The 27,707-nt window shown below is 48.5% G+C and overlaps 1 protein-coding gene across 1 annotated transcript in view; it reads right to left on the bottom strand.

Moving 5' to 3' along the window:
- Positions 1-27,707, bottom strand: part of TNS3 (tensin 3) — a 217,173-nt gene that overhangs the window by 139,462 nt on the left and 50,004 nt on the right. The window contains exon 3 of the mRNA XM_056108286.1: positions 1,359-1,411. The gene's annotated coding sequence lies outside the window, so the exon portion shown is untranslated. The remainder of the gene's footprint in view (positions 1-1,358; positions 1,412-27,707) is intronic.

Here is a 27,707-nt window from a genome sequence, read left to right as displayed (position 1 = left end):
GGCAGGGGACACGCATCAAGGCCTGAAATTTCCTCTCTCAACTGTTCCTCCCTCTAGAGGGAAGAAGTCTTCATTTCCTTCAAGGCTCAGCTGGGACAAGGCAAGCCAGCAGTCAGGAAAACTAAGAAGAGGCTGGCCAGCAAGCTGCGTGCGGACTCTGGGCCAGCCTGGCCAGGAGGAAGGTCAGAGCAGTAGCCACAGAGCACCTGTCCCAGCTTTGAGTGTCAGTCAACAGCTGCAAGAAGCACCTTGGGGAGAGGAAATATGCCAGCAGAGACAGACCAGCTTGTCCACCTGCAGCTTGAGGGGTGAGTGTTGAAGCAACCACAGGAAATGAGACCCCCTGAGGCAAGCGGAGCAGGCAGTGGAAGGACCCTCACTTCCCTGGGAGAGACACTTACTGACGAGCTCCGGGCCCAGAAAGGAGTAAGAGGAGGACGGATACCGCTGTCAAGAGCAGAGGAGTCCCAGGGTCTGGGAAACCATGGCTACGCCCTGCAGGGCTTCCCGTCCTGCCGCCCTCAGCACAGGGACCACAGGTTCACTACTCAGGCCCATATCTGCAATGCTCCAGGTGGTGGCAGGACAAAAGGAAAATGTCCAACCCATGACAATCACAGCCACCATTAAATCAGAGGGATGCATGAACTTTTCTCCAATGCACCCCTGCATCTGAGTTTTCTCTCCCGATGAGCCAGACATGGAAGGAAGCCGGTTCTGATGACATTAAAAATCAGATCAAGGGCCCAAGCAATAGTCCAGTAGGTAATGCACTTGCCTTGCACGTGGCCAACCTGGATTTGATTCCTGTCATCCCATTTGAGCACCATCAGGAGTAATCCCTGGGTGTAGAGTAAGAAAGAAGTTCTGACCACCATTGGGTGTGCCCCACCAAAAAAAAAATTTTTTTTTACTCTGAATTTTTGCACAATGAGCTAAAAAAAAAATGGATAATGTCCCTGATGGCAGCCCTTCGGGGACACATTCTTCAATTAAGAATCTAGTAGAACCTCCTCCCAGAATTTTCTTCTTCACAATCGAGCCATGGCAGTATAGCTGCTGACTGGAAGACAAGATTTTCCCACTACATGGGGCATATAAGAGCAGGAGGATGCATCCGCCAGGAAAAGCAGCATGAATATAGTGTGTGATGCCTCCCAGTTACTTTTTATTTGGGGGATTTAATTCAGGGCCTTATACATGCAAAGCAAGTGCCCTACTGCTGAACTACACCCCAATTAATTTTTGAGATGAAAAGAGAACTAGATTATCAAATAGTAGTACCTAACTCTAAGGGTAAATTCAAAGCCAGAGACAGGAGAAGAAACTGGGTCAAAGAAACAGACACACAGACTCACCTGAACGGTTTGTGACAAATGAGAGATGCAGGTGGCAGGGGAAGCCGCAGAACCTGCAAACAGCAAACACGATCATTCAGATGTCCCCATCGCCGGCCAGTCACACACAGCAGGTCCCATTGAGAGGGAACAAAGGCAGCTGCTGCCGGTTTAATCATAAATGGGAACTCAAACACTCTGGCTGCTGCCGTGGTTATCACCTGCTAGTGTCCAGAGCAAATGAGGATATTCAGCCCCGAGAACTGAGGACCTCAAGTGACCCAACGCTATTAACTAGAAGCTGCAGAACAGACTTCTGTGGTAACACAGTGAGGACAGTTAGTCACTGAGCACAGGCAACTGTCTGTCAGACTCGGGAGATCTCTGTCAGTGCTGGCACCATCAGCATGACTATCGATCGAGTTCACCTGCAAGAGGATTCTTGATTATATCTACTCATTCTGTTTCAAACCTTAACCAACAAGGAGGCTGAAATGATAGATTACATGTCTCTTCTGCTCTCACACCGCTGTGCATGCACGTGTCTCCATGTCTAAATGGGCTACATCATGCGTAAAGTCCCATCCTGGCATTCAGATGATACCGAAGTGTGGTTCTGGCCACTGTCTCAGGAGCTGCACCAGCAACTGTGTGAGTCAGAGTCAACTTCCACATTTCAGAAGGAAGGGTGAGGGCCTGTGAAAGCAGGCAGGGCAGGAGGACCCCAGAGAACCTCCACAGGCCTTGATGCCCTTCCGCCCACCTGCCTCCTTCCTCTGCATTCTCTGGGGAATTCCCTCTAGGCCACTGTGTCTGTGGACCCTGCGTCTGGACCATCCTGAGTCCACACCCAGTGAGTGATCTGAGTTAAAACTGCAGCAGGACCTGAGGACGCTGGCTCTCCATCCCCCACCCCCATTCCAACCTGGACCTCAGGACCCTTCTCAGACATAACCTCGCAGTCCTGACTTCACTTGGAGTCTCCAGGACTCCAAGAATATGAAACAAGGGAAAACGACAGGAAACCCAATGCCGAATGGAGAGCGATGGTTTTCCTGATGCCAACACAGTCCACACTTGGCCAGACCATGTCTGAACCAGTGACCTGAGACAGTACTACACAGAAGGGCTGGCGGGAACATCCTCCACTCACAGACTGGCTCAGTGCCTCCTCACACCATGGACACAGCCGGCCGTCTTCCACATGCCCAGCAGGACCTCCCAGGGCCTGTCACAGTGGCACTGGGGCTGTGCAGCTCAGTCCTGCGGTGTGGACCTCACCTACCACAGCTCCCTGCCCCCAGACAATAGGAGCAGGTGCTGCCCTCCAAGGGTGCGGGTCCCCCAAACTCCCATGGCCACAGTCCCTAGCAAGCCCGTAGTACTGAGGGCTGCCTCACAGATTCCGCTGACCTTCTCAGAGTTCAGCTCCAAACCTTTATGTCTCAGAGCAGAAAGACAATGAACAATGAGATCTGGCTGCAGCTACTGGAAAAGCAAAGATAAAATATAAAAAGGTTTGCTGTTGGTTGGTTTTTGGGTTTTTTTAAGAGTTTGTAAGGGCGTTCTGGCTATGACATCTGTCACCCCATCAGTCGCTAGGGTGGACTCGGCTGCTGTCTCCCTCCTCCCTGACCACTCCAGGTGCTCTTTCCCCAGCTGTGCACTCGGCCAAAGAGCTCTGAGCACCTTCTCCAAGAATGACTTGGAATAATAACCTGAGACATGCACCAATCTAATATCTTAAGGACAGCCTGACAAAACAGATGAAAAGCATTTAAAACACAGGAAGCAGGTGACTTGGCAATGCAAGCATCATTTTCTGGGAAAATCACTCACAAAATTCATCTATATTATTGGACAACTCCAACCCCTCTCCCTGGAGCTCTGGAACAATCAAGATGCCTTCTGCGACCTTGTTCAAAGAGGTAGTTTCCAGGGCCAGATTTACAACTGCACCAAGAAGATGCTTGCCATGCTCTTGGCCAGCCTGGGTTTGAGTCCCCACTGGCACCGCATACAGCCCTGAAGCACCGCCGGAAATGATCCCTGAGCACAGAGCCAGGAGCAAGCCCTGAGCAAAATGGGGGTGGCCAAAAAAAACCAAAATGAAACAAAAAATAAATAAAAGAAGGTGGATTTTCAAGGAGCTTCAGAATGATTTTTAATTGATTTTTAATGAGGGAACAGTAAGTCAAATAAGTTGTGAGCCTCTGGTCTATATGAACAACCCTATACACTGGACAATTGTTTATGGAACAGCCTCAGATTTCCATCACATGCCTGGATTAAATGAGTTGAAGGGATCCAACAGGAAATGTCACAGCTCTGCAGATAATGGTGGTTGTTACCAAAACCGAGTGCCAATACTAACCAAAGGCCCAATTATTTCAGAGACAAGAGTTGATAAAGAATTCATCCAAGTGCTAGCCCTGAAGAAACCAGAGGCAGAGAACACTGGACATCGAAACTAGCCTGTCTCTGGCCCTCTGAGGGCAGCCATGGGCAGCTGGCAGCAGTGGCTCAGAGGGGCCCCCGTGCTCCTCAGGGGAAGGGTCAGGGTCTTGGCCACTGCAGGGCTGCAGGCCACCCTTCTCAAAATGACTGTACTTCCTCCTTGACCAACACAGTGACCATCCAAAGCCCCGATGTGCCTGTTCATTACACTCAGTCTAGCCCAGTGTTTCAGAACCAGTGTCTCTGGCACAGACCCAATAATGAGTTCGATTGGCCCTCTGCGCCTAGCCCCTGATTTCCATCCACACCACTGTGAATGCAAGATGCCCCAAGCACATAATCTGTAAGGAGATGAGCACACAGCATGAAACAGCACATACCACTACATTTCAAGCAGACAATGACCCCCAGAGCCACCCTTAACTATTAACTAGCTCCAAGGGACTTGATTCCATAATTGAGAATTTTTCAAATCCTCTGGCCTGTTCAGGAAGAAAATGCAGACTCAGACCCACCAAGATGTGCAAGTATTAAGTGCCAACGCCAAGCAGGAGAGAAGCCAGCCACACCTCAGAGTGTGAAGGGCCTCCAGGCCCAGACCCAGCACCAGTGATATCCAAGGGTTTCCCAGTCACTCCTGACACTGCCGCAGGTGAGCTGCAAGGAGAAAGTGGAGTCACCTCCCAAAGCTTCCTCCACATGCCCTCTCCTCTCTCTGCCTGAAGGCTCACCCGAGCCATTTTTGTTTTCCTAGTGTCCCCATCATTATCTCACAGATACACAACTCTGCCTGCCTTCAAGACAAAGCACTGGGTAGCCTCCAGGTTCCCAGAAACGCCAGCACCCAGGAGAGCAGTGAAGAGGCTTTCTCAGGGCAGTGTCTGTCCTGCAGCTGTCCCAGAGCCCTGAATCTTCCCTGGAGATCCCTGACTGTCCCTTGCCCCAAGAAGCCTTGTTCAGTGTGCCCAGCATGGATGGACATCAGCTAGATGAACGGAGATAATGAAGCAAATCCATGCACGCAAATCCCTACCCATGCTCGCATGCACTAGACGCACTCAGAAAGCCAGGCTGAAACTCCCGCTCCCACTTCGTTTCCTCTGCAGTCACACAACTGTACCCTAGGTCAATTCCCACCATACAAACAAGCCCTGGTTCCAAATGAATGCACATGAACCATGCACAGTAGGAGTGATTCTTCAGCCCATCACACCTCTCAGCCCCATTCCCCTGCCCCAGTGACAAGAGCTGGAACTGCCAGCACCCACTGCCTGATACTCATGTTGGCAAGGCCTCACATGGTCCCTCTGTTGGGGCATGCGCCCCTATCGTGGAAGGAAGAGCAAAGGGGCTTATGTGCTGAGAGGGCATTGCAGGCAGGGCTTGTGCGAAGGCCCTAAAGTGGGACTGGCTGCTTCTCGAAAACAACCTGTGTGCAGGAGGGACCACTGTCGTCAGGACAGGCCCAGGAAGAGTAAGACTAAGGGAGTCAAAAGGGGCCAGCCCACCCACCTTCTCAGCAGGAACCCCACAGGACGGAGAGAAAAGCAGTCCTGCACCCTTTTCCTGCCCTCTGGCTCCTCATTCCATAGCAACGGGCAGATTCCTCAAGCCAAAGGGCCTAGGTCCCTCCAGCTACCCAGTTGCATACCAGGGTTCCCTCTGGACTCCCTCTGCAAGGTGATCCCCACCCCACCCCCATACTGCTGCTAATAGGTGAAGGTCAGCAAAGAGTGCCCCACCTGGTTCCACGGAACACCCTGGAGAAAAGCACCTCTGCTGAACCCCAGTTGAAGGAAGTATCCTTCAGAAAGACTAAGTTGTCTCAATCACACAGGAAAGGCACTGCGGCAACTTCTGACACCAAACTATGGACACTTTTCACACCAGCCTAGCCAGTCCTGCCTGGTCTGTGCCAGGGTCAAACCAAATTGTAACGTTAGACACCCAAACTTAAGGGGAGCAGTGCGGCCGAGTCAGGGGACGGAGCAGCCCCTGCCCCTTCGGAGTCAATTTCTGACTGAAATCCCCTCACAGGAAACAATTTTCATCAGGGGATTCATCTGGAAACCGGAACAGTGTACAGGAGCCAGAGCTGCCTGGCTGAAGCCCACAGCTGTCCAGAAAGCTCTGTATGCCCTCAAATAACAAGAGACACCGCAGGGCCAGGAGGAAGAGTGGGGCCTTTGCACAGCCCTCTGCAGAGCAGGAAGGTAACAGGGGCCTGATGTCTCTGCTCACCTTTCCAAGCACCGCCGCTCTGGGACAGCCCCTGATACACATGTTTTACTGAAACATGTGCCAACTGACTCGCAGTGATGAGAAGCTTACACCCAACTTCATGGAAGACGTCTAAGAAAGTCGCTATACTGAGAGCCCAGAGCGGCAGGTGTATAAGAAGGGCTTACGCATCCAACCCAGGGCCCACTTCTCTGCAGTGACCACCCCAACTAGAAGCACCACACTGTCCTCTCGCCTGATCTCCAGATGGGGTGCACTGCCCACGTCTGCCTAGCTGAGCCTCCCTTCCCCTGTGTTCTTTTTGGTACCTGCTTATCACACCTGTAGCCTCTGAAGGTGCCCAGAGGAAAAAAGAAAGGATAGAGGAGAGAGCAATTGCATCCAGACCTGCACCAGGGAAACCAAGATGGCACTGTGGCTCCATGCGCTTCATTCGGGCGCCAGCAGCAGTGGTCACAGCAACGACAGGCCTCCTGTGTCCTCTCAGGTCCAGCCCCAGGCACCAGCCTCCTCTGATGTAAAACATCTCTGCTCCAAGCCTCTACCTGGGAATAGTGACTAGCCCGAGGACTGACACAGCTTTGAAATCCTTTGTTCCTTTTGAAGGCTGGAGTGATAGCACAGCAGTAGGGCGTTTGCCTTGAACACAGCCAACATGGCTGACCCGAGTTCGATTTTTCCACCCCTCTCAGAGAGCCCGGCAAGCTACCGAGAGTATCTTGGCCATATGGCAGAGCCTGGCAAGCTACCCGTGATGTATTCGATATGCCAAACACAGTAACAACAAAATCTCCAATGGAGACGTTACTGGGCCCGCTCAAGCAAATCGATGAACAACGGGAGGACAGTGAGTTTTCCTTTTGAGGTACAAAGTGATCTTTTTGTTAGAAAAAGACCACCTAGGTTTTTAGTACAATCTGCTTTCATTCACTGGTTAAGGTAGGTGAAACACTCACCCTTGAATGATACAACTCTCTGTCACTGGCAAAGGTTTGCCCATCACACACACTCTGGAAAGATTCTGTGGGTGCAACACCCAAGAGGAGAGAGAGAACAAAAGGGAATGCCCTGGCTGGAGCAATAGTATAGCGGGTAGGGCGTTTGCCTTGCACGCGGCCGACCCAGGTTCGATTCCCAGCATCCCATATGGTCCCCTGAGCACCGCCAGGAGTGATTCCTGAGTGCAAAGCCAGGAGTAACCCCTGAGCATTGCTGGGTGTGACCCAAAAAGAAAAAAATAAAAGAGGAATGCCCTGCCACAGAGGCAGGGTGGGATGGGGAGGATGGGGGGTGGGAGGGATACTGGGATCCATGGTGGTGGGAAATGGGCACTGGTGGAGGGATGGGTATTCGATCATTGTAAAATTGAAACCCAAGCACAAAAATTTGTAAGTCTACAACTGTACCACATGGTGTCTCACAAATAAAAATAAAAATGAAAAAGATTCTGTGGGTGTCCCGGGTCAAAGGACAGTTCTACAGTGATAGCCCTTCCCATAGTGGGTCTTCATTAACCCTTAGAAAGGTACATGGAAACAACACAAGGTGTAGCAGGGGCTCTTGATGAGAATCTGAGTTTCAGGGTGAACCCAGAGCCTCTGTAGGAGGTACAGCACCCTATATTCACTGAGCAACCTCTTAAAGAACACCATGCAAAGCTCTTTAAGGAGTTGAACTCATCTTTCAGACCACCCATGTTTATCTTCCAAAACCACTCCTTCCACTTTTACCTTTCTCTCTACCAAATAACGGATCACTTTTACCTTTCTCTCTACCAAATAATGGATCCCGAAGCATTAAAGTCAACTGACTGAGTGAGTTGAAGATCCTCTTTCCTCCCCTAATCAAGATACTTGGAATTTTGAGTGAAAGTATATGGGAAAAGGGTGATGAAGGACAGGTTTAAAATTCTCAATGTGCATTTCTCTTGATAATGGAGCGGCTTTTATACCAGAGGCAGGACCAGCATCAGAATTCTGCAGCAACAGCTGCCCCATAATTCACAATTTTGCAGTCCTGGAACACAGACCCTTCCAGAGCAATATTTCAAGAAAAGGCTGCAACCACCAGGAGATTCTGTATGTTGACAACACACATTTCTCTTAAGAGAGCTGAGGCAGGGGAGGGTTGTACAACAGGTAAGGCACTTTTATGCAACCAACCAAGCTTAACCCCCAGCACTGCAAATGGTCTCCCAAGCACCTCTAGGCATGATCCCTGAATTCCTGAGGACCCTCAGGAGTAAGCCTTGAACACTGCCAGTTGTCCGGATTCCCACCCCCACCCCACCCCCAACAAACAAAATGCATGCTTAGCTGGGTGTAGATGAAAGACTGCCTTCGAAACGGGGATCCAGTGTCACAGGGGATCCAATTATGTATGAACATCTGGCCAATCCTGCCCAGGCCATGCTGCACAGACACAGGTCGGGAATCAGCACAGAGAGTCTCAGGCCTGGATCTCCAGGTGGACTTTCACTGACATATCACTCACAGGTATCTGGGTAGATTATTTTTGTCATTTTTATTTTTTTATTTATTTTTATTTTTTTGCTTTTTGGGTCACACCCGGCAATGCACAGGGGTTACTCCTGGCTCTTCACTCAGGATTACTCCTGGCAGTCCTCAGGGGACCATATGGGATGTCGGGAATCGAACCCGGGTCGGTCGCGTGCAAGGCAAACGCCCTACCCACTGTGCTATCTCTCCAGCCCCTATTTTGGTCATTTTTAATGATAATTCAATTTTTTTCTTGATAGTACAGCGGTAGGGCGTTTGCCTTGCACGCAGCCAACATGGCCGACCCGAGTTTGATTCCTCCGCCCCTCTTGGAGAGCCCGGCAAGCTACCGAGAGTATTCGATATGCCAGACACAGTAACAACAAAGTCTCCAATGGAGACGTTACTGGGCCTGCTCGAGCAAATCGATGATCAACGGGAGGGCCTTTACCTTTTTACCTTTTTAAATTTTATTTTAGGCGCTTCAAAGCCTGGCAAGCTACCTGTGATATATTCGATATGCCAAAAACAGTAACAACAAGTCTCACAATGGAGATATTACTGCTGCCCGCTCCAGCAAATCGATGAACAAAAGAAGGACAGTGCTACAGTGCTATTTTAGGTGCTGAGGTTTGCCATGCTGCTAATGGGAGGGCACTTCCCCGCCCCCACCGCCCCCCACGCTTTCTCCTGCAGACCAGGTCTCTGGTTCTGCTGCCTGTGGGCAGCTGTTCCCCTACCATACTTCTCCATATCTCATGAGTCTCCTGCCCCCGCGCCTGGCTGTCCTCACCGGGGCCTCTTGGAGGGGGGAGGGTTGAGTTTCTCTCCCCCCCCACCCCAAGCAGAGCCCCAGCAGCTGAGGACCTCTGGAGCCAGCCACGGCCATGCTGGGACCACTCTCCACACGTCCGGACAGGCCTCATGCATGAAAGAACTGGCAGAGGAACCCAGGCATGCGGGTTCCGGGGCAGAGATCTCCAAGTCTGCTCGGATTGGGACTGGGCCTTCTCCACCCAGACCCCCATCTTCCAGCAGGTAGGCATCACACCCACCAGCTGCCACCAGCGCCAGGTTGGTTCCATCAACGGCCAACATGCAGAGACTATAAAACCCAGCTCCTGGAAGCACGTGGCCGCATCTGCGGCCGCGCGACATCTTATTATTTTATTTTTCCTTTGGAGAACCTGGCAGGCTACCAAAAGTATCCTGCCCGCACGGCAGAGTCTGGCAAACTTCCCATGTCATACTCAATATGCCAAATACCAGTAACAATGATGGGTCTCCTTCTCCTAACCCTGAAAGAGCATTGAAATGGCTCTTTTAAAATCTCAGGGCTAGGAAGAAGGAGACGTTACTGGTGCCTGCTCGAGGCAATCAAAGAACAACAGGATGATTGTGATCATGATCGTGATCTCGTGTGTGAGATCTCTGCATCTCTTCCTCTCCTTCTGACTCACTCCTCTCGGTATGATATTCTCCAGATCCATCCACACAGCGTCAAATTGCATGACTTCATCTTGTCTGCTATCTGAGTAATATTCCATCGAATAGATAGACCAGTTTCTTGGTCCACTCGTCTGTTCTTGGACACAGGGGTTGTTTCCACATTGTGGCTTCTGGGAACAGTGCTGCAGCGAAGACTGATGACTCTTGTAAGTAAAATATTTCCACAGAATTTGGCTGAGGGCTGAGCTGGTACGATGAGAGTTCCACTTTCAGCTACAGAATGTTGGATCAAGATATCCAACTTCAGTGAGGTCATCAGCATTAAACTGTCTCCACTGTAAGGTTGCGAGTAGGTCAGGGAGAGAATCCACAGGCCTACAGGGCAGCTCTCCTTCCAACGTCTGCCTGCCACAAAGTACTCACCTCTTCCCAGGGAGGTCGCCCAAGCATCAGAACCCGGGGCAGAATGGGAGACAGCACAGGCTCCATGAGCTCGGAGTGCTGAGCAATGCCCTCAGAGGCAGCAGAAAGCCAGAGAACACACAGGCCCGTGAGTCTGCTTTAGAATGACAGCAAGAGGCAGAGCAAGCTCACTGCCCGCGGAGGTCCCTCTGGGTCTCTGATAGTGGCACTTCTCCTGAGCTGGCCCACTGCCTCCTCCTGTGACAAGCAGTCCAAATGTCTTCGAGTGCTCAGACGCAGTCCCTGATGTACCTGAAACTCTGGGGCTTCTCTGTGCCATTTTCAGCCCATCCTAACTTCCACCTTTCAGATCTCTGGCTTTGTCTCCTGACAGATGGCTGCTGTGTGGCCAAGAACTGATCTTGCCTTTGGTTTGGTCAGCAGGAAAGCAGAGAAGTCCTGCCAGGCAGGATCAGACTCTGAGTGCCTCTACCTCGCACGCCCGTCACCCCTTCTTGTCATCGCTGCAGTGGCAGGTTTGCCCCCCTCCCAGTGTCTGCAGACAGCTCAGGGCCATTTCCAGAGACAGACAGAAGAGACAGGCAGAGCTGGAAGAAGGCCACAATGGCTCCAACTTCTCTCCTGCAAACATCCTACATCGATAATCCAGATCCACATTGCCGTTTCCTTCACAGACAACAACTCTAACTTGTGGCCACTATATATAACCAACTTTCCAAAGAATGAGGCAGTGACAGCAAAGACCTTAGAGATGCAAAAGATGATGGTGGCAGGAAAAGTGGTGTGGCACTCACTTTAGGAAGAGAGAAACTGCCCCTACTGCAGTCTCAGGGACCAACAGCCAGGGCTCAGCCTCAACTGACATCAGCATTTCCAGTGAGCACTGAGGGGCTGATGACTCCCTGCCTACAGGCTCCTACTAGATAACTCAGCTCCCAAGTACAGCCTGAAGGACCCCCTGGAGGTCTCAAAACTAAGTCAGGACAGGCTGGGGTGGTGATAATAGCAAACACACACACACACACACACACACACACACACACACACACACACAATGACTTCACAGTACCTTTCATCCCTTTATTGTTCAGCAGCAGGGAAAGCCAAAGGGAAGACAAAGCCAGGAGTAGTGGCCCTGATTATGCCACGTCACCAGGCCCTGTCCAGCTAGGTGACCTTGGACAATGAACCCACTTGCTCTGTGGCTCCTACCAAACATCGGGAGGTAAGTCCATCCTTCCCTGCACGGTTCCTGTGGAAAACACTGGCCAAGGTGTCCTGCATACCAGCCAGAATAAGGCCAACAAGAGCAGATGCTTTACTATTCACTCACTGTGACCTATGAGGGCAGCCTCTCCTGTTCTCTGGTAAACCACAAAATGGAAAGAAAGAAACGGGAGGAGGAGGGAAGAGGCGTCTGAATGAGAACCACTCAGTAAGCTGTGTTCTCGTGTCACCTGGGGAGGGAACAGGTACTCTCACACATGCAGAGTCTGGTCTGGCCTGAGGCCATTAGTCAGCTAACCGTTAGTTAGTCAGCTAACCGTTCGTCTTCCAGCCCTCCACCTCTCAGAAAGCCTCTAGCATGGGTTCCCTTCTGCCCTGCACCCAACTCACTCACCTCCTCCGTACCCTAGCACGTGTAGCTCGGATATCACCTCCCCACGCAAGTGTTCCTTCAATAGGTCCCATCTACCCCACCACTCTTGATGACTGCACAGAAATACCTAGTGTGTGAGTTCTTACCTAAGCTCTACATCTTCCTGGAAGGCATGGCAGAAATGCCAAGCTGTGAGCAGCACCCTGCAAGCAAGCCCCAGAGAGGTCAACAGCCCACCTCTCTGAAAGCCTGAGTGACGGCCCCGTCATTTTAAAAGGCACAGGGTACCATTTACTAACACTTACATTTAGTTCATTTGAAGAAAGTCTCTGTGTGTCTAAACAGACATACCATCCAGAAGAGGAGCAGGAAGCAAAGAAGCGGCTCTCTGGGTCTTGGCAAGGCCCCGTGGAAGCCATGAAACTGGCTCAGGAGAAGTCAGTCCGCTTCAGACAAGCAGGCACACTGAGGCCATGACTCGGCTCCACACGGCTGGCTGTACAAGTGGCTTTCACACCCCATGCTCTGTCTGCCCAAGCATGATCGACACCCATGTTCCTAATGCGTTCTCCTGTTGCACCGCATGCCAAGAATTTCATGGACACCCCACGCTGCTCCCCCAACAGGGAGGGGGAACTTGGAGCAGCAGGGGTGTCCTGTGCTTCTCTCCTCTGTTCCGGGCAATCACTGAGCACTGGACACAACCCACTGTAGCCTGGCTTGCCTTTACATCTGGCCCCTGCTCTCCACCTCTCTCCCTGCCCTTTCGGGCTTTAGGGTTAAGTGCAGAGAAATGAGAATTTACTTTCTTTTTTGGGGGTGGTGGTGATGGTGGTGGTGGTGGTAGTTGGGGGGGGGGGGGGGAGTGCCGTACCAGGAATCTTGAAAGGGTTGAAATACAGAGAGAACAATCAGCTTCCCCAGTCACCAGGCCATGTCTGCTCTGGCTGTACTAACCAGACCTGACACCCATGCAGGGACTAGTTCTGCAAACAGGAACAAAAGGAATATTTGCATAAGGAGGAGGAGGAGGAGGAGGAGGAGGAGGAGGAGGAGGAGGAGGAGAGGAGGAGGAGGGGGAAGAACAGCAACACCACCACCAACAATAATGCCTGGTGAGGGGCACAGTTCATAGCTACCAGGCAGAGGACTCCGGGACGAATCAACTAGACCAACCAAAACACCCCTGCGTGTGTGATTTTATTTCCCTAAAAAATAATCAAGAAAAAAAAAACATAAACAAACCTTTTTGAAAAGGCAGTAACCAGGGGCCAGAGAAGACAGTACAGTAATAAAGCATCTGTGGGCCACAGGTGGTCCCCACACCCGACATGGTCTCCAAACCTGCCAGGAGGGATCCCTGAATGCAGAGCCAGGAGGAACCCCTGAGCACCTTTGGTCAGTGTGAGCCAAAACCGCAACAAGAAAAAGTTCAAGTAAAATTAAGCAACAACTGGGGCTGGAGCAATAGCACAGCGGGTAGGGCATTTGCCTAGCAAGCAGCTGACCTGGGTTTGATTCCCAGCATCCCATATGGTCCCCCAAGCACCGCCAGGAGTGGTTCCTGAGTACAGAACCGGGAGTAACCCCGGAGCATCGCCGGGCGTGACCCAAAAAGCAAAAAAAAAAAAAAAAAATTAAGCAACAATCTTGCACATTCGACTGACAAGCCGAGAGGCTTTTCTATGCTTATCCTTTCACACTTCTGCGACCTCCTGGCATGGACACAGGGTCCAGTGCGCAGGCTATGGAGCCCACAGAGCTGGGCCCTTGGAGAACTTATCCAACCACTTTGGGACTCAGTTTCCCCATCCGGGAAGCGGAGGTGTTGGGACTGAGTAGGAAAACGGATCATGAGACACGTGGGAAGTACTGAGAACAGTGAGAAGTTATCATCCACGCAGTAAATATTAGGTGCCGGGCAGAGATCAGGCCCCCAGGCACACGCTGGAACAGAGCCAGCTGGGGCTGCAGTGCTAACAGCACGTGAGAAAAGACTCAGAGAAAGCAAGCAAGTCCCCAGCTAGCAGACCGTTCCCTTCTAGAACGAGAAGGCAGACACAAATGCATTATCAGAACAGTCCACAGTGAATTTTCTAAATGTACTTAAAGGTGAGCTGTCACGTGAACTGCTAGAACAAATATGCCTGCTAGAATTGAACACGGGGCCCCCATGTTCAACTATGAGAAGCAAGGGCTCTGGAAAGAAGGAGGGAGGGAGGGAGGGAGGGAGAGAGAAAGGGAGGGAGGGAGGAAGGGAGTCAGGGAGGGAGTCAGGGAAGGAAGGAAGGAAAGCCCGCCTGTCTGCCAGAGGGGAGAAGGCTGCATGAACCATATGGGAAAAGGAGGGTGCTGAAGGCTTGCAGATCAGCAGGGTTGAAGACAGGAAGTTCCAGAAAGGCAGGATGGGAGCTTTGACAATCAAGAACCCCCTGCCCTCAGAAGAGGCTGGCAGACCTGCAGTTCCAGAAAGTCAGCAGTCCCCAGGGCAGGTGACTGAACAGGCAGCCTCCGGGCTGGAGCCGAGTCCAGCTCCTTCCTGCCGAGCCACACCAGAGCCAAGTGTGGGGCAGTCCTGGGAGCACAGCAGAGTGTTCGGGGAACTCACAGTCCAGCCCAGCGCTTTTCTGTCCAGAGGCAGCTTCCTCCGACCACGTGCTCTGTCCGGCTTCGCTCAGGCGTGCCTCTCCAGGCACCAGGGAGTGTGGCAGCAGAGCAGGAAGCCAGGCAAACTGACTCAGGGCTGTGTGTGGCACCAGAGCACGCAGCGCGGCCAGCCCGGCTAAGCAGAGGCCCCGGTGCAGCACGCATGCCTGCGCCAGGACAGGACACTGCTGGCCTCGGGCTGAGGGCAGCCCTGCCAAAGCCTGCGGGAACCCGGGGAGACCAGTTGGGGCTGCACAGAGCAGGAGACTGCTCGGGCTGTGGCCTCACAGGGAGGAAGTACCAGCACCCCCAGACGCCTGGGGACAGACGCCCACGGTGGGTTCCAGAAAGGGCAGTCTAGAACTGTGTCCCTCTTCTGCATCTGTGTACAGCGACTGCCTCCCCCCCCCCCCCCAGCTCATCTGCCTATACCCCTCCTCCATCCCCCTCAGTGCCTCTCCACTTCCTTCCTTCTACCTCATTCCAAACAGAATTCGTGGAAGCTGATTTTAGGTCAAAACTAAAGAAATGCAATTACAGAGGACTCAGCCAATAAATTTAACACTTAAACTGATGCAAAACCCAGAACCAAACACAAACGCCAGCTCAAAACAGACAGAATGGGCACCTTGGAATGTCAGTGGGCGCCTAAAGATACCTGCTCTGCTGTGCCTGAGGCCCACAGCAAAAGGGGCTTGCTGGACATCCGGGGGCCCTGGGCAAGGGCGGCTTCAGCCCCAGGCCCGGTCCCCTCCCGTCTGCTGAGGCTGGACGCTCATCCCAGGAGGAAAAGGAAGAGCAGCCCATCAAGACAGGGAGGACGCACATTTGCATATATTTATTACATAAATAGAGTATTTTATTAAATACATCTGTCAGTTATGTCCCCAAATTAAGAAGAAGCTTCACGGGGGCTCATGTCATAGATGCACCTTGCACATACGTGTTTATTTGTATCACTTAATCTGTAGAACTGTAGCACTGTCCTCCCGTTGTTCATCTATTTGCTCGAGCGGGCGCAGTAACGTCTCCATCGTGAGACTTGTTACTGTGTTTGGCATATCGAATACATCACGGGTAGCTTGCCAGGCTTTGCTGTTTGAGCAAGATACTCTCAGTAGCTTACCGGGCTCTCAGAGAGGGGTGGAGGAATCGAACTCGGGTTGGCCTCGTGGGCCACGTGCAAGGCAAATCCCTACCTGCTGTGCTATCGCTCCAACGAGCATATTTCTCCCCACGGGGACCCACAGGGGAGGCAGCTTGCCCTCAGTCCTTGCCAGCAGTCTTCTCCCAAGCAGATCTAATGGGAGACGGCAGTGTCCTGAGAGACTTCCTGGGGGAAGGGCATTCAGCAGCGGCTGCGTGCCTGCAGGTGGTTGGCCAGACAGATGTCAGCATGGCCCAGGTCCAGGCTGTTACTCCTAGGAAGCACCTGGGAGGGCTGGGGGGAAGGGGGGAAGATCAGTGGGAAAGGGGGTTCCTGGGCTCACACAGGGTGATCCTATACCTACTCCTACGCCTACTCCATCACTTGCCTGTCTGCAAGGAGAAGGTTCTAGTTCACCTCATACACCCCACAAGATGACAGCAGGAAGACAACCACACACAGGCTGAGGGACAGACCAGACTCCTGTGCTACCTAGAAGTTCTCACTCCCCACTAGTACACAGCATACCGAGCCTGGAGACCCAGAGCACTGGGAAATGGCACTGAATGGCCAGCAGGGCCACTGCCAGCAGGAACGAAGGAGGTGCCATCCCAGAGGACACCAGTAGCCCCACAGCAGGGCAAGCTCTTCTGAGGAAGAAGCTTCTGGATGTTGCCCGCAGAAGGCTGACCGCTGAAGGTTCTCGGCAAAGAGGGCTTCGGCAGCAGGAAGGCGATTCTACTCCAGGGGTGCTTACTGCCCTGCCCTGGCGCCGAGCCCTCCCAACGACAGCCCCAGGAGAGCCGAGTGTACAGACAGGGCCTCCGAGACAGCACTGGCACTGGGGACTCTGAAAGGCTTGCGGCGAGCTCCCTGAGTGCGGGTCACATCCCAGGGAAGATAGCGCTGTGCCGCTGGGACTACCTACACCTTCCCGACGATACCAAGAAGGGTAGGGCAGAGCCCAGGCTTCAGGGTAAATCACGAAGGAGCTTGGCTTGGAACCATTATGGCCCAGAGATGGCCTGAAGAGGTCCCAGCCAGCCGAGTGCCCTTGACCGCAGGACTGTCTCAGCCAACTCACCAATGTCTGTCAACAGCTGTTGTGCCCTGCACCAGAGGGTGTTCAAATCAAAACCAGTCATGCTAGACTGTGATGCTGCATTGCAAGCATCCAACTGTGCCTCGCAAGCAGTACCCAGCATCTCTGACAAGGGGAGGCCAGAGCCAACGATGTGGGATATACACTGAAGCAAGCAGCGAGACTCCACTCCAAGCCCTGCCCTGGGGCCTGTCCCGAGGAGGGAAGAAGGCCACAGTAGGCACTGCTCAGGAAGGTACAACCAGGCCAGAGGGAAAGGCAGGGTCTCTTCCTGGAAATACACGTGCAACCGCATCTCTCCACCTCAGGGAAGTGGGGGACAAGGGACAGGCAGGTCTGCTGGGCGGAGTCTCCAGTCCCTTGTCCTATAGTCTCAAACCCATCACTGTTTTTCTCAGTTTTAATTCATCTCACAAGCCAAACAGCAAAAAGGTGTTTTTCAGAACGGAATCAGTTACCCCAGCACAATACATTGAATGCAGGTACGATGACAACTCAAATTGAATTAAACATGAACCAGTCCTAGAGATGCTGCATACACAAGGAGTTAAGATCCAATTTATTTTTTAAAAAAGCAAAATCACTGTGTGTACCTATAATGGACTGGCAGAAAGGAAACAGTTCACCTCCTGCTGCAAAATCTGGGACAGTCTGCAGGGTACACGAGGTGGGAAGCATCTGCCAGAAAAGGGGCCGCGGGGAAGAGAAGGCACAGAACAGCAACTCCCAAAGGGACCTGGGTAGTGTGGAGAAGGTCATGTGGAGAAGCCCAGTGTAAGCAAAGTCCAGGGTGCAAGGAAGATGCTTCCAGAACACGCACAGGGCAGCAAAAAGGGAGAAGGAGATGTTCAGCCTGACCTCAAGGAGAATAAAATCCAGGAAGGTGGTCAGATCACACCCTGAGGGTGAAAACACTGCACTAAGGGGAGTGGAGGATGTTTCATAGTAGTGGCAGCAAGATTTTTCAGAGGATCACAACACAGCAGACAACTTAGTGGGGCAACTCAGTGGACCAGCTGCATACCCTGGAATATGTCTGTGGGTAAGTCTGAGTCTTGCTGCAGGGAGTACACACCCCTCCCACTGCCAGCCTCCAAAGTCATGTGGGTAGGATGAGAAGAACATCCAGAAACATGACCAGTGCCTGAGAGATAGTACAGGGTTAAGGATGAGCACCGAAGGAAGTGGAGAGAGTCCAGGGGTGCAGTCCACTTAACCATGTGGCCCATCCCAGTTTGATCCTCAGGATCTTATATGGTCTTCTGAGCACCAACGGAAGTGATCCCTGAGCACAAAGGTAAGAGGAAGCCCTGAGCAGCATCAGGCCTGCTTCCCTAGGAAGGAAAGAAGGAGGGAGGGAGGGAGGGAGGTAGGAAAGGAGGGAAGGAGGGGGGAAGGAAGGAAGGAAGGAAGGAAGGAAGGAAGGAAGGAAGGTAGTTTACATAACATAAACCTATCTAAGACTACAAAGAAGGGGGCCGGAGCGATAACACAGCAGGCAGGGCGTTTTGTCTTATACACGGACGACACAGGTTCAATCTCCAGGGTCCCATATGGTCCCCAGAGCACCTCCTGAGAGCAGACCCAGGAATAACCCCTGACCATCACTAGGTATGACCCAAAAAGCCAAAAGGAAAAAAGAAAAAAGAGACTACAAGAAAGGTTTCTTTCTTTTATTTTTTTCAGAACACCTTTGTCAAATATCCAAAGGATCCTGATGAACCAAGGAGACAGTCTTCTTGGATCAACTATGCAAGCAGCCATCTACAAACTGATTCTCACCCCAAAATAACGACAATCTTCCACATATGTAATAGGATACTGTAGGATAACATAGGTTTATCCTTTCTCCTTGGCTGCAGGGAGCTTAGATTTTCCGGGTTACATCCAACACAGTGCTCCCGAGGAACTCCTATTCCTCTATGTTTATCTGTAACTTCTTCTCTGTGCTCTGCTTCCCCAACCGGTCAATCACCTTTATCCCCAAATCAGACTCTGTTGACTTGTAACGCTTCTAAGGATTCTCGGGTTTTATTTGTAAGTGAAATATTGCTTTTCTCTTTCCCTTATGTCCTTTTGCATAGTTTACTTTAGAGCAATGTCCTTCATGTATAGACACAGGAAGACAGCTAATGCTGTGTTTTTGTAACTTGGGAGTTAATTGACTCAGAATATTTACTCCTGGACATCTGTTTACTTGACTTAAGCCTCAGTTGCCCTCAGTTCTTAGCATGACAAAAGCAGGGTCCAAACAAGGGACTGGATGGACCCAGGGTAAGCTGTGAGCTACCCTGGCATCGAAATGGGCTTGGCCAAAGCGCCATAATACTTAAATATAAGAGCATGGTCAGGGACAAATTCTGTCATGATCCAAAGAGTAACAATTGGATTAGGACCCTGCTAGGGTTAGGAAAGACTAATCTGGCATGAGCAGCACTGTATTCTGGGATCTATAGTCAAATGTCCCCAGGAGAGCCACCCTACAAGCTTAATGTATCTCCTACTGTGTCCATACAAAATGATAAGTATTATTAAGAAGTAGAATTAGAATGAATGTTTAAATGGTTGTTGAACTAAGGAAAGGAGAAACACATCCCTAGGTGGTATTTTGCCCTTAGGCAGGTCATCTTGCTGGATGAGAATTTGTCCTAGAAGAAGTTTCTTCTGAAGGAAGGATTTTCCATCTGTTGATCATACCTATGTGTAATTGCTACCCCCACCCCTCATGATTTGGGAATATAACTTAAGGCTGTAAGAGAGGAGGAGGAGAAGGAGGAGGAGGAGGAGGAGGAGGAGGAGGAGGAGGAGGAGGAGGAGGAGGAGGAGGAGAAACAAGGGGATAGAGGAGGAGGAGAATCAAGGGGGACAGAGGAGGAACACAGGAGTCGGTGAGACTGGAAGGAGGCAGAGGGAGACCAGATTTGAACAAACTGCAACTGATCACAAACCATCCTGGCCCTCGTTTCCTCCGTCTGCCCATTGCCATTGGCTATCCAGGGTGTGGGAAGCAGCCCGAGACCACCAACCACAGGCAGCGAGACAGTACCGCAGTTCCATATTCATTTTTTAATTACACAGGATACAATGGACAAAAATCACTTGTATGAGATTTCTCAAATCCTCACTCAAAGAGTTTCCTCTTCACAGGTGAAGGAAACCAACTTTATGGCACTGAACTGACCTCTCCAAGGTAGCAGTCTCACCACTAGAACCCAAGTCACAGTGTACAAGGTCAAGAGTCCAGGTGCTCTGGCGCAAGGTCCGACTGCCCCCACACATGGGTGAAAAGATCCGAAGTCCACCTGGTGTCTATCAAAGGGCAGACCTGGAAACATTGCACACATAGAGGCATCCTTTCAAAGCTTCCGCTCAGCCTGGAGGTTACCAACAGCCATGGTGGTGGCTCCCTAACCCACTCGTGCCAGACACACTGGCAGCTGTCCCTGCGGAGCTTAACTAATCATCGTACAAATCATAAAATGTGAGCCTGAACATAGCGGTCTCGTGTTGCTTCTATGGCATTCCCTAGACAGGGAATGGCAAAATCACCAGAGGCCTGATTTAACTGCGGTATGGAAGACAGTTTCAAGACCCAGGGCAACAGTACCTCAGGAGAAGCTTTAAGCTTCATTGCACTTCATGGAAACCCCAATAGGTAGTTTTAGGGAATTCATTTTAAGTTAACATCATGCAAACCTACAAGCTGGGGAAACCACAGTCCCTTCACTCAACTTAAAAGAAAGGGCAGATCAGAACATAAAATACAGACAGCCACTTCTGTCTATTTTCAGACATGATTAAATCCAAAGAAAAATAAACAGGATTCCACGATCTGCTGCTGTTTCATTCAATAACCACCTACAAATACTGCTCACCTTAAATGACATATGGAAGTAAATAGCACGTGACTTGCAAGTGATTGTCATCATATTGACATATGAAGAAATACTAACAGTAGAACAACATCGCCCAGACTGATGAACGTCTAAATGATGCTTCTAGCTCATCAAGCTGCTTCTGTGCGTTCTCTCGGCTAGCTCTTACAGCAGCTTCCTCAGTTGGGAACTCTCAGCCCTCTGCACTGCCAATGGGAAAAAGAGCCAAGGGAACACCTGGAAAACAGAAGCTCAAAATTGAAGCTCATCACAACTAGAATGGCAGAGCTAGGCTCTACACTGAGTTCTCGCCTCATCAGCAACTTCATGATTTCTCTAGCACCCAAAAAGTCACCCCATGGATTTTTCCCATTGTGATCTCTTGAACTAATACAAGAATCGCTCAGAATAGGCTCTAAAAAGACAAAAAGCGCCCGAGTGTCTTTCTGATACGCACATCAGAAAAAGGAGGAAAGACTGGCTCACTGGGACCCTGTCAGACACATGGACACCTCAGAACATTGTATCTCTGAAACGCTATTAGAAATAACATTCACAGTGACTGAATAAGAAAACTTTCAATCATCTTCAAGACTTTTTTCTAATTCAAATAATAAATCTGTCATAGTAACATTATTAAAAGCATAATGACTGTAGTCAAATCTAGCCATAGTATTCGTATGTGACTCCGTTTCTTTATATAGAATGGGGGAGAGGGGTTGTGAGCATGCACTCATGTTTGTGTGCCAGGAGTCAAAACACACGTACCAAAGATATGATCTTTAACCAAAGCTCACCCCAAGTCCAGAGAATGCCTTTTTTTCTCTTTTATTTTAGCCACTGTGGTTCACAATTTTACAATACTGACAATGGCAGGGTTTCATGCATATAACATTCCAACACCAGACCTTCTACCACATTCTCCATGTATCATGTCCCTGGTAAGCTCCATTCTGTAGACCAGTTCTCAAATTCTGTTGCTTTGGGTCATTTGTTGTTCTCTTCCTATGGGTGTTTATATTCCATATATAAGACCTGTCATTCTGTATCTGTCTCTCTTCTGGCTGACTTTTCTCAACATGATACCCTCCAGTTCCATCCACATCTGGCAAATTGCATTATCTTGTCTTTTCTTATAGCCAAGTAGTATTCCATTTTGTGTGTGTGTGTGTGTGTGTGTGTGTGTGTGTAATTTCTTTATCCAGCCTTGGATGTTAGGTTTGTTTCCAGATTTTAGCTAATGTGAGCAATGCTGCAATAAACACATGTGCACAAGTGCATTTTATAAAATACAAATCCTTAAAGAACTTTCTCCCTTCAAGTCTAAGGAAAAATAAATTCTGCAACACTCAAAAATAGTCCAGAAACACCCAGGGCTGGGGACTGTGATGAATAAGGTACTGCTGTGACTGTGTTTAGTTCTGTCTCATTGAAAAATGGTCTGAACATTTGTCAAAAATTAAAATCATAAATTTCAGATGACCCAGCAATTTTACTCTTTGGCATGTAATTCAAGAACACAGATGCATTTTCAAAAAGATATATGCAGCCCTTGTGTTAATTTCAGTACTACATACAATAACCAAGACTGGAAACCTAAGTGCCCAACAATCCATGAGTGAGTAAAGGAATCATGGCATACATGCACAGTGGAGTGTTACTTGGCTACAAAAAGAAAAGCCATATTTCATCATAACTTTGATGAAGCTAGTGGGTATGATGTTAATAAGTTAGAGGGGAAATGCTGGATAATCTCACTGAAATGTGGAGTATATAGAAACAAAGTAAGGGAATAGGAAATGACCAAGTAAAAGAAACTGTGTAAGAGGTTTGCGGCCCCCAACAAGAATTCAGAATCACAGGGGCAGGCTGTGGCCAGAGAACATTCTTCAGCTTCTCAGGTTTTTATTGCTGATTCTGCTCCAGGATCATTCTTTGGGAAATACTGGTCTGGGCTATTAGTGTATTGCTTAGTTGATATTAAAAACTTTTCCTCCCCATAGGGGGCTGCCTTTATTCAAGAATTCCTGGTTTTCACCATCACTTAGTGTCTCACCAATCACCCTGGGAACAACCACAACAGCAAAAATGCCAGGAAGCTCACTATCTCATACAAATCTAAGTTCAATTTTAATTCTTAAGCATCCACAGTTCTTCATTACACACCCAAGGTCTTACCCAAGCTTTGCCTGATTTCTCTCCATTAGCAAATCACATTAAAAGGTAACCCCTTTAGGGAGTTTTCCCAGAAAAAAGAGTGAGATGCACTTTGGCTACTTTGAAACAAACCATGGCACGGAATGATTGTTTAAAAGCAGATTTTTCTATGAAACTCTCCTTCAGGCAGGCACAATATCTCCCTAGATATCATCAGTCTCCAGTAAGGAAGGTCAGATAGTCTCATGCGTCTTAAGCCACCAGATAGGAAAGATGCAATCTGCTTAATAATAAAAATAATAATAATGATGATGATGATGATGATAAATTAGTAGGCAATCTGCCTAATAATAAAAACAACTACAGTCACTATTGTCACAGCCATGCCTGGTAACATCAACTGCCCCTGACACAACAGTGCCATGCTATGGGGCCTGGGAGTCCTGGTTATCAGAATCTTGCAGGCTCTTTAGCCATCATTCCCAAGAGAATGGCACCCACAGTTTTAAATAGCACCCTCACCGCCCACAAGAACGTCACTGCGTGTGTGAGTGTATGTGTGTATGTGTTCCACAAACATAATTTATGAAGCAACTTGCCCAAGTTCACATTACAGTAAGTTGCAAAGCTAAGATTCATACCATCAAGAGTCTATCTATAACACAATGAAATATAACCAAGCAAATATTACTAAATAGCTAGCCCAAATTCCCATTATGGGAAATGGCTCTAAATACTCCAACCTGCTATAGATTTATAATGCAATTATAGCACAGAAATGAATCTGTAGTCCAAAGAGCTGAAACCTTAGACGTGGGTGAATTAGTCCAAGAAAGTCATTTAAAGTCAACCCCAGACACCACCTCACCTGGTCCATAAATACTTAAGTATGCACTTTGAGAGAATGCACTTTTATTTTTTATTTTTTTTAATTTTTTTTAATTTTAGTGTAGGAGTATTTGCTATTTATTCAGCCATTGATTAGGCCGAGAGAATATATTTTTAATAGAACAAAAGACCAATACTGCTGATACTGATTCCTTGTCATCATCCAGGGAAGCCAGCAATCCCCCTCACCCACTGCTGTGCCTTCCCAGCCTGTGCACCTGCACCCTGGGCTGTCAGTGTCTCTACAGTCCCATGCCAGGGAACCCTCACTTACTTGATTTTCATCTGTGTCCCTCTGGATCATGATCCCCAACCGGAAAACACTGATCTATACATGTTCAGATGTATCTCTTGAAGGTTTTCTTTCTTTGTTTTGATATGGATCTTTTATTTTTGTCTGGTGTTTTGGATCAGAATCCACACATTACAAGTTTGTTAAAACTCGTTTTAACGTGTTAATGATACTGTATCTAGTTCTGCCTCTATGGTAAACAGTATAAATACTTGTCAAAAAATTTTAAAAAACAGAAATTTCAGATGATCCAGCAATTTTACTCTTTGGTATGTACCTCAAAAACACAAAAGATATATGTTTCTCCTTTAATGTGTGTCTACAATTTCTTTGCAATATAAGTTCTTAGTTCTACTGCAATTAATTTTAAAACTATAGTAGAGGTTCTCTGCGCTTATTAGAATTTCCATTCTGGGTTTCACTGACCCTGCTGGAATCACATTGCAGACTTTCTAGCCCTGTGTTTCCATCAAGGGCAGGTCTGAGCTTTCCATGGTTCTGGTTGGATTTCTGGCAGGGACTCAGCACAGGTGCAGTCTGTCCTTTCATTGGTGGCACATGACCGGACCAGCTTCCTCTTTAAGACCATGAAGGTTACTGAGGGTCATTGTTGTTGCCTACAGTGATTAGCTGTCTATAACCTGGCACTATTCTATCACTTTCTAAATATCTGTCAACCAGAATTCCTTGCTACATTAACTGTGCCCCCCTTTAAGCTGTGTATTTGGAAATCCTGAGATACAGGTCATGAAAGAAGAGGTTAAATGCTTGATTGCTTTTCTTTGTGAATTTTCTGTATGAGTTGGCTCCGGGCATTCCCCTAAGAAAGCAAAGCTTTACTTTCATTTTCTGAAAGGAGTTTTTAAAGTCTATGATATGTATAAGGAAAGACATCTCAGTTCAATGTCATATGATTACATGTTGCTTAAACTAGATCCAAGGTAACTTTTAAAACCTCCCCAGCTCTTTGCAGAAACAGAACACCACATGCTCCTACCACTGGACCAGGTGGGACATATTCAACACTGCTGGAAAACAAAAGTACCAGCTAAGTGAGAGTCTTTTCACTAATGCAAAAGAAGCCCAAACAACTATGTATAATTTTCTATTTTTGGAGTCTTCAAATGAAAAATAGTTTTCAGTAAGGGCAAAATTACTATTCATTATTTTTACAGACATTATCTTCTGATTCTCTAGGGCAAGTACATACTGTCAACAAACCTGTTATTTCGTTTGAATGAGGAGAATTAGGGGATGAGATCGTGATAAGGTCATGAACTACTGGTACTTCTGGTTTTCAGAATGAGCAGCCCTGTGGCCCACAGGCTCAGACCCTGAGAGACAAATGGGGACATTCCTAGAAGCTCATGGTACGCCCAGAAGCTGAGGAAAGAAACTGCCCTAGGCCAGTGGTTCCCTGAATGACTTTTTGAGGTACAGGATGACACTGTACATACATCCCTACATTTAGGGAGGGAAAAGAAAACACTGAAAACCGAGGTCACCTAGACACTAGCACGAACCTAAATCTAGAAACCTGGACTCCAAAACAGAAAGCAAGTGCCACTCCCACCCCACACCTTTGTTCCCAATCAGAAATTCGGCCGTTCCTGCGAGAAGGAGTTTCTAATGCATGCATTCTTTTGTGGGCATCCTCTTGAAAGTAAAATATACTCACGTGATTAAATGTTGTGCCAATACACTGCATCTGCTGATTGGAGATCTGAACTGCCACATTTTCATATAGTTTGCCCCAATTCAAGACATTAAAGAAAAATTCAGCATTTCATTTTTCCTTTTTACTAATTGTTACTATCAACACACATGATCACTGCCATGTGTTAAGTGTCTTTAACACGTGTGACTGCTAAAGAAGCAAAGAGAGAAACCTGACCCAGGTTTCTACCCTTTGGCCCTGGGGTCAGACATTCATTGAAACCATCTTTCTAAGGACCTTGGATGGAGCTACTGTGTACCAGTGTGTTCCACGTGGAATCAACGGTTATCTCCAGAACTGGTGCCATCACACCAAAGCACCCAGGCATAAGTGGGACTCCAAGACAGGGTTAGGCCACAATGAGAAGCACCCGAAGCCCACAATAGTTAGTAAGCAGATCCTTAGGAACTCAGCTCTGATTCCTACACTCATGGAAACCACACTCATGGTCATGGAGATGGTAGGAATGCCAGTAACCGGCAAACAATGCAAGGACAGGCATATGTTGCTGCTAAGAGCTGGGTGGGTTTGGCTCCTTGGCAAGGTTCTGTGCTCATCATCAGGTGAGAAGCCAATGTATGTTCATTGCTGAGCTGTCTTCACTGTTCCTCTACCTGCAGAAAGTCTTCGACAAAAGGTTTACTATGAAGCTGAGTGGTTTTATTTTCCTTAATTTGTGAAGAGATTTCCCTCTTAAACTTAAAGAAAGCAGAATAGCCAAATTCTGGAAATAGCCCAAATTTCCAAGAATAGATGACTGGATAAAGAAACTATGACACATATACACAGTGGAATATTACTCGGCTGTAAAAAAAAAAAAGATAAATGCATGAAATCTGCCGATACAAAGTGGAACTTAGAGAGTCTCAGGCTGAGTGAAGTTAGTCAGAGAGACTTAAAAGAGAATTATCTCTCTCATATGCAGGATATAAAAAAACCATACTGGTGAATGCATCTTCCTTACAAGGCTCTCACCCAATGATTGCCAGATAGAAAGAAGGCTTGAAATATATGCTTGACAGGTAGAAGGCTTGAAATATGTTATTGCTATCTAATTATACAACAGAATTAAAAGGAATTGCATTAAAGGAGATTCCTTTTCATTCATCTCAAACTTCCAATTATTTAACTTAATAAGCATTTTTTTCTGAAATGATTTAATACCTTTGAGACAATCTGTCATAAAACATGAGTGAGAAATGCAACGTGAACAACTTTAGCTCATGTGCTGTGCCCTAAAGAATCATAGCTTGGGACTGGAGAAATAATATAGCAAAGTGAGTGCATGGCTCACACAGGCAACCTGGGTTCAATCCCGGCATCCCATATGGTCACCTAAGCACCATCAGGAGTGATTCCTGAGTGCAGAGCCAGGAGTAACCCTGACACTGCTACGTGTGGTCCAAAACCAAAACAAAGTCACAACTGCCCTTGGGTTAACCTCACAAATCAATCAATTCTTCCACCTTTGTGAATTTAAGAAAAGGATATTAAAGTTGCATTCCAAGACACACATACACATATGTGCACTGTTAATGCACATATAGATATACACATATACCATGGAGACTTGGACATGTGTGCAACCTACATATATGGAAATACACTAAGGAAAGCAGTCAAACACACACCTGACCACATTATACACACCTGTTCAAAGTGCAAATGTGCACACATAAACATACACCACAAATACTTATGACACACACAGATACAAAGGTGTAGGTCAGTGAACCCAGGGTGAAAATCCCAGCATCAGCCTGTATAATCTGACTCCAAATGTGACCTCTGGCAGGTTTCAAACCAGCCACTGCCTACACTTTTATTAAACCAGGAGAAAGGACCAGTTCAGTGACTCAGATTTCAGAAAAATATTCT

The sequence above is a fragment of the Sorex fumeus genome, unplaced genomic scaffold, assembly GCF_029834395.1.
Source record: "Sorex fumeus unplaced genomic scaffold, SorFum_2.1 ptg000205l, whole genome shotgun sequence".
Taxonomy (NCBI): Eukaryota; Metazoa; Chordata; class Mammalia; order Eulipotyphla; family Soricidae; genus Sorex; species Sorex fumeus.
The sequence above is the reverse complement of the archived record's forward strand: the minus strand, read 5'-3'. Positions and strand labels throughout refer to the sequence as shown.